Genomic DNA, 6,000 nt, shown 5'->3' with positions numbered 1-6,000 from the left:
GTTGAAAACAGAGTTTATCTTTATCCCAAAGTAATTTACTCCAATCTGGTGAAAAGAGATAAAAACAAGTATTATAAGATACTTGCAAGTAAAATAATTACACAATGTATCAGGGTCTTATGACTGGAACAAAAATAACTTCAAGCATCCTCCTAACTTAAATGTGCTGCTTATACTGTTAGCAGAGACAAGGAGTTAGTTTCCACGCTACAAAGTCTGGGGATCAGTCTCATTTTCAACAGTACCATTCTTATGTAAAATTCCCTTCTAGTAATGCCAAGATAATCAGCTCCCCACCCATTCTTCCAACCCTCCCATATGTAGAAATGTGTATTTTCTCTCCCCTACACATTCTGCCAGACAACATTCCAACCGCTTCCTACAGTCTGAGAAAATAGTGTACAAATTAAATTAATCCAAAAATACTTTCATAATGAATTCTCTTGAAAATATTTTACACTAGGGGTGAGACTGAAGCATTTCCTTGCAAATAGAATATGATTTTCTTTGCTTATTAAGAAAAGTTCTGAGCATTAAACAGTATGAAAGGATCAGACAATTATTAGTGAACATTTCTTGACAGCTATCAAGAATCTCACTGCAATGAAAACTGAGATTAATGGGTCTGCTCTGAAAAGTATTAGGACAGCTGGATATTACATTAAAAAAGGGGATCTGTTCTGATTAAATGAGGACATCTGGTCAGCTTCCTGTTGGAACTGATTATTCTAATTTTAATAACAATAAAAGCAATCCAATATATCTAGCAGACACAGATACTGTAAACATTTAGACACTGAGTGTTGAAGACTTCATGTCACCTCAAAAGGAGATCAACAGCAAAAACCAGTGTGCAATGCCAGAGTACAGGACAAGATCTCAGCATCTCCTGCCTTCCATCCCAGTTTTGCTACCCCGTGTACAGAAAGTGAAGCTGCTCTGCAGGAAAGCTTCACCTTTGCAAGTGCCCATGAGGCCAGTGGAGGAAACCTTTTCAGTCACCACAAGATTTTAATTATTTCTAAAATCCAGATCCACCTGCTTTTAGGAGTACTGCACTTCAAACACATGAAGAGCTTGACAAGAAGTTCTGCTGTTGGGGATACATGAGCATGGAAGGAAGTCATTGCAAGGAAATGTTTGGCTTTCTTAAATTCAACAGGCCCATGAGCCAGGCCCTGGAACTCAGGTCATGGTGGAGATTTGGCAAAGAAGATACGGTAATCACTATGATTAACTAATTGTCTCCCTAAATCCAGAAGGCACTCCCTCTGCAGCAGGAGAAAACAGGAAGTGAAGCTGCAACTGTAAATTTTATTTTCCATAGCACTGTGTTACTTCTTTAAGTCATAGGTGGAACATACTTCCTTCTTTCTGCTTGCACTGGGGACATTTTTTTTTCTGAGCTGCAAGGGGAGGACTAGAAACTTTGTCTATAAATAGATTCTGTTGTAATTTATTATTATTATTTAAATCTAGTGCAGCAATGCAAGAACCAGGGACAGTATGAACTGGAGTCATCTTGTATTGCCTATGGGTACCCTTACAGACCTAAGAGCAGAATGGGATTCATACAACCATCATCTGACTTTCAAGATTCAGGGATGTACAGGCTTCTGCCAGCATCTGAAAAAAAAAAAAATAATAATAATAATCAGAAATAAAAGTAAATGTTAGCCAGGGTAGAGGAAAAAGCAAAGAAGAATCTCAAGGATACTGAAATATTTTTGACATTTGTGAAAGATGCTACTTATTTATGAGTAAGGGGTTCCTGGACTATTGCAGAGCTGTGGAGTTATCACAATATGAAAACATATTGTGTTCAGAGCTACTCAGATGAAGAGTTTGATTCAGAACCCAGGCTCAAAAGCAAAAACATTAGCACATGCAGGTGAACAGATTTGAAAGGTTCATAAGGGCCTGCTGCACCCACAGTCATCTCACTCTGCCTTGCCAGGGTTAATCCAGCTGAATGCCTTTTGAAACAAAATAAAACAAACAAACAAAAAGTCCTTTCCATCCTTGAGCTATACATTTATTTCAGGTTGCAAAAAACAAATGCCATGTTGTGTTGGTCAGCCCTGACACTAGGTCTTCTCCACTCAGAAACATTCAAATTCCCAGAAACACAGAGCCACCAGTACAAAGACTGCAAAAAAAAGGAAAGGGAATGAAAATGGGAAAATCCCCATATAGACATTTACATAACCGAGCATGTCAAAACAGCACAGCAGGACTCATTAGGTTCATGCTCCAGGAATTGTCTTCCCATTTTATGGAGATTTGAAACTCATCACCCTAATCCAAATCCCAATGTTCTGCTCAGGTATCTAGTTAGATCCTCTAGAAGTCAAAGGTAGGTTCTCTTTGGCTTGTCTACTTCATTTCTTTGAGGACATCATCCAGCTATGTGGGTATCAGGCTCTGTATTCTCCACTCTAAGGAGACACTGACAAAACAGAGACATCTCCATCCTTCTACTGCTTCTCATTGCTGTTCTTCCTGAATGAACAATACCAGGGAAATACTGCCATTTTTTACTAACAGATGATTTACATATCCCCACAGAATTCACTAATATCAATTTCATTGACTTTCATCATACTGTATACACTCAACTCCTTATTGTTGCTGGGCCAGTCTAAGTCATACACAGATCTCCAGGGGGCTTTCAAGAAGGTGGCCTTTGAGCATCTGTTCTGTGTTATAGCACATTTTAGTCTCTAAGATTGTTACAGACATCCTTCCTCGGTATGCCTGAATTTTGTTACCAAGCTGAAAGTTAGATGATTCATATAAAACACCTCAGCACATACTTCTTGAAATTTTGTACCATTCAGAAATATAGGAGCAATAACCTCTACCAAAGCCACAGATGAAACAAGCACATGACAGAAAAGAGGCAAATTTACCATGAAGCACTTTAAAGTCTGTATCACAGGCTCTGGACAAAGTCCAATATCTTTCTACTCAAGGATCAACAAGATCCCCTTCATATCTTCCAGGTGTCTAGCCTCCGTAAGTCAAGCAGGTCAAGCATATATATTTAAATATTTTATATAATGGAATGTCATGGATAGGACAAATCAGGTTAGACTGTATTGGCCCACTCAACTATACACTCTTTAGACTAGGAAATACCAAAGACCCCCATGTGAAATAGGCATTAGGCATTCACCTAATCCATTGAGTGTTCTTTTAACTACAAGGTATTTGTAGTCCTCATTGCTTGAGGTTAGAAGCTCTCTACAGCTTCCCATGGAGGGAAAGCAGAGAGGGAGGTGTTGATCTCTTCTCCCTGGTAACCAATGATAGGATGTGTGGGAATAGCACAAAGCTGTGTCAAGGGAGGTTATGACTAGATATTAGGAAATTTTTCTTTACCATGAGGGCAGTCAAACATGGGAACAGGATTCCTAGAGAAGTGGTTGATGACACATGCCTGTCAGCGTTGCTTTTGGATAATACCTCAATAACGTTTCAGCTTTTGGTTAGCCTTGAAGTGATCAGATAGTTGGACTAGATGATCTTTGTAGGTCTACTGGACTATATTATTCTCCCCTTCCTTCCCCTCCCCTCCAAGGCCTCAGCCTAAGAGTTCAAAATCCATTTGCAGACACCCACCCTACTACAAAAACATAAAACTACCTATCTGCCACTGGTTACTTTCACAATTTAGGCTATTTTTTCACCTACATAGCCCTCACCATGTACCACACTTCTCTATAGTTCTTGATAGATCTGAATCTCTTTGTTGTTGTTGTTTAAAGTCTTAGTCAAATGAAAAGACAAGCTTGACAAAGGTATTGGAATGTGCTCTTTGCTTAACAGGTTGTGGCAAGTATCCAAATTCCAGTCAGAATTACAGCAATCTCGTAGGCTGTCAAGAAGCAGGACTTTCCTCTCACAGAGCATGCTGCAAATTTGATGAGAAGTAACTGAAGCCAATTCTTGTAACATCCATTAAAGAGCTTCTCAGTCTCTTGGTGCAAAGTTTAAGAGAATGTGAGCTTTCCCAGTCTATTCCACATATTGGTAACTATTAGCTTCTAAGTTCGCTGCAGCTTTTGCCTTAAAAAAGTCCCTGCAGAATCATTCCTCATATCTTTAAGTCATTAAACTTTGCAAAACTCCCATTTTGGTAGGTAACAAAGAGAATTATGAAAATATATGCCAAATACTGTAATGTGAATAAGCCGTTTATGCTGTATCTCACCTCATTCATTGAAGTACTGCTGAAGAATTCTGTCCGCCTGACTTGGAAAAGTATATGGAGGAAAGCCGACCTTTCCAAGCCTCTGCATTTTAGCAGCTTGATAAACCTCATGTTACTAGAGTCTGCAAATCAAAGCCAGGGATGGAGATTAAAGTTATAGTACAGGCAGTATGAACAGTACTGTTGAGATGATCTAAGGATAGAAATTAGAAGGTTTGCATAACAATGGGCTCTACTATATTAAGGCAGTTGACACAGTTTACCCCCAACACTGTTACTTGGTATAAATAAAAGCTACTCTGTCTTTGATTTGTAAGTCTCAACATTCAGGGTGTAGTTACACACTGACACAACTCAAAAAGACACTCTACCTCTTTGTACTCCCAGTCACTACTCCCCACCCGCTTAGGCACCTTGATTTGACTGTCTGTGTGGCTGTGTTCTATAGTGGCTCTATAAAACACAAGCACAATTCAATAAATAAATAAATAAATAAATAAATAAATAAATAAATAAATAAATGAGAGGAGAAATGAAAATACCAAGACTATATATAAACAATCTATATACAGTCTAGAGCTCAATAAACCCATTCATGAAACTTGGTTGGAATTTTATTTTTTAAACTCAGTTTCATGCATAATTTTATTTCATCTACTTAAAGTCTTCTATAATAAAAAAATGAACCAAGTTAACATCCAGCAATGTTCAAAGGTCTAAGATATAAGACTCCATAATTAAATAATAGATAATTAAAGAACAAAATAAGAAAAAAATATCTATCAAATGGCATCTCCCAGTTCATATATAGGAAAAATAATCAGTTTTACAAATTTCAGAGTCCCGCAATGGATTCACCAGTCTGCTCACCGAGAGAGAAAGAACAGTTTGAAACACCGAGCATCACTACACAGCGCTCTTGCGGCTAGAGAAAACCTTGCCTTAAGATGGTTTCTCTTGTAGTTTCTTGAATTATAGGAGTTTGCTTTTTTTTTTTTTTTCCCTACCTTTGTGAGGCGGAGACCTACGCGATACTCAGGGTTCCCAGGAGGTGGCGCCGGCGGCCCGCGGCTGTCCCCGTCCCCCAGGCAGGAGGCGGCTCCGTCCCGTTCCTGGTTCCAGGAAAACTTTGGGGGAAAAAACACCCCCCACACACAGATCCGGACAGCGCTAGACAGCTTCTGCAGAGCCGGGAGCTCCATGCGGATGGCTGCTGCGTCCTGTCCCGTGCTGCCCTCTGTACCCAACACGACCTCAGGCTGACTGGGAATGCTGCTACAATCCACTGTTACCTGCGGGGTGACTTGCAAAGGCATCAGTAACAGTAGGGTCTGTGAGACGATATCCATATGGCCTAAAAACTCACATTTCTACAATAAACCTTACGTATCTTTAGCTAAAGACTTATTTCCTAACACGCTATCTAGAACCCAGGGCGTTTTCCCCATACATCACTGCTATACTAGTTCTTTCTCCTGAAACCAAAGCTCTAAATCCCTGCATCTTTTACCTTCTTAAAAATATATCTGCTACCTTCCTCCCTTTTACTAAGCAGGATCTGAATACACTCCTCTTCCTCTTCCCAGTCCTCATTTCCACTTTCCCCAGACTTCTCCAGCTTCCACATCCTGCAGCATAAACTGCCTGCACAGCCTGCTGTGGTATTTATGCCTGACTAGCCTCTCTCCAAGCCCTCAGGGCACCTTGCGCATCTGTCACCCGCTCCTAATCCTGATCTAACTGCGCAGCCTGCACTTCAGGCCTCTGTGGCTCTGGCATCTGCC

The 6,000-nt window shown here is 40.0% G+C and overlaps 1 long non-coding RNA gene across 1 annotated transcript; it reads right to left on the bottom strand.

Moving 5' to 3' along the window:
* Nucleotides 1-913: 913 nt before the first annotated feature.
* Nucleotides 914-5,193, bottom strand: LOC137850236 (uncharacterized). Its single transcript, XR_011092389.1, has 3 exons — nt 5,087-5,193; nt 4,217-4,338; nt 914-1,626 (listed from the first exon to the last, which is right to left on the bottom strand). It is a non-coding gene; the product is annotated as an uncharacterized lncRNA (long non-coding RNA).
* Nucleotides 5,194-6,000: the final 807 nt, after the last annotated feature.

This window comes from Anas acuta, chromosome 1 (assembly GCF_963932015.1).
Source record: "Anas acuta chromosome 1, bAnaAcu1.1, whole genome shotgun sequence".
Classification (NCBI taxonomy): domain Eukaryota; kingdom Metazoa; phylum Chordata; class Aves; order Anseriformes; family Anatidae; genus Anas; species Anas acuta.
The sequence above is the reverse complement of the archived record's forward strand: the minus strand, read 5'-3'. Positions and strand labels throughout refer to the sequence as shown.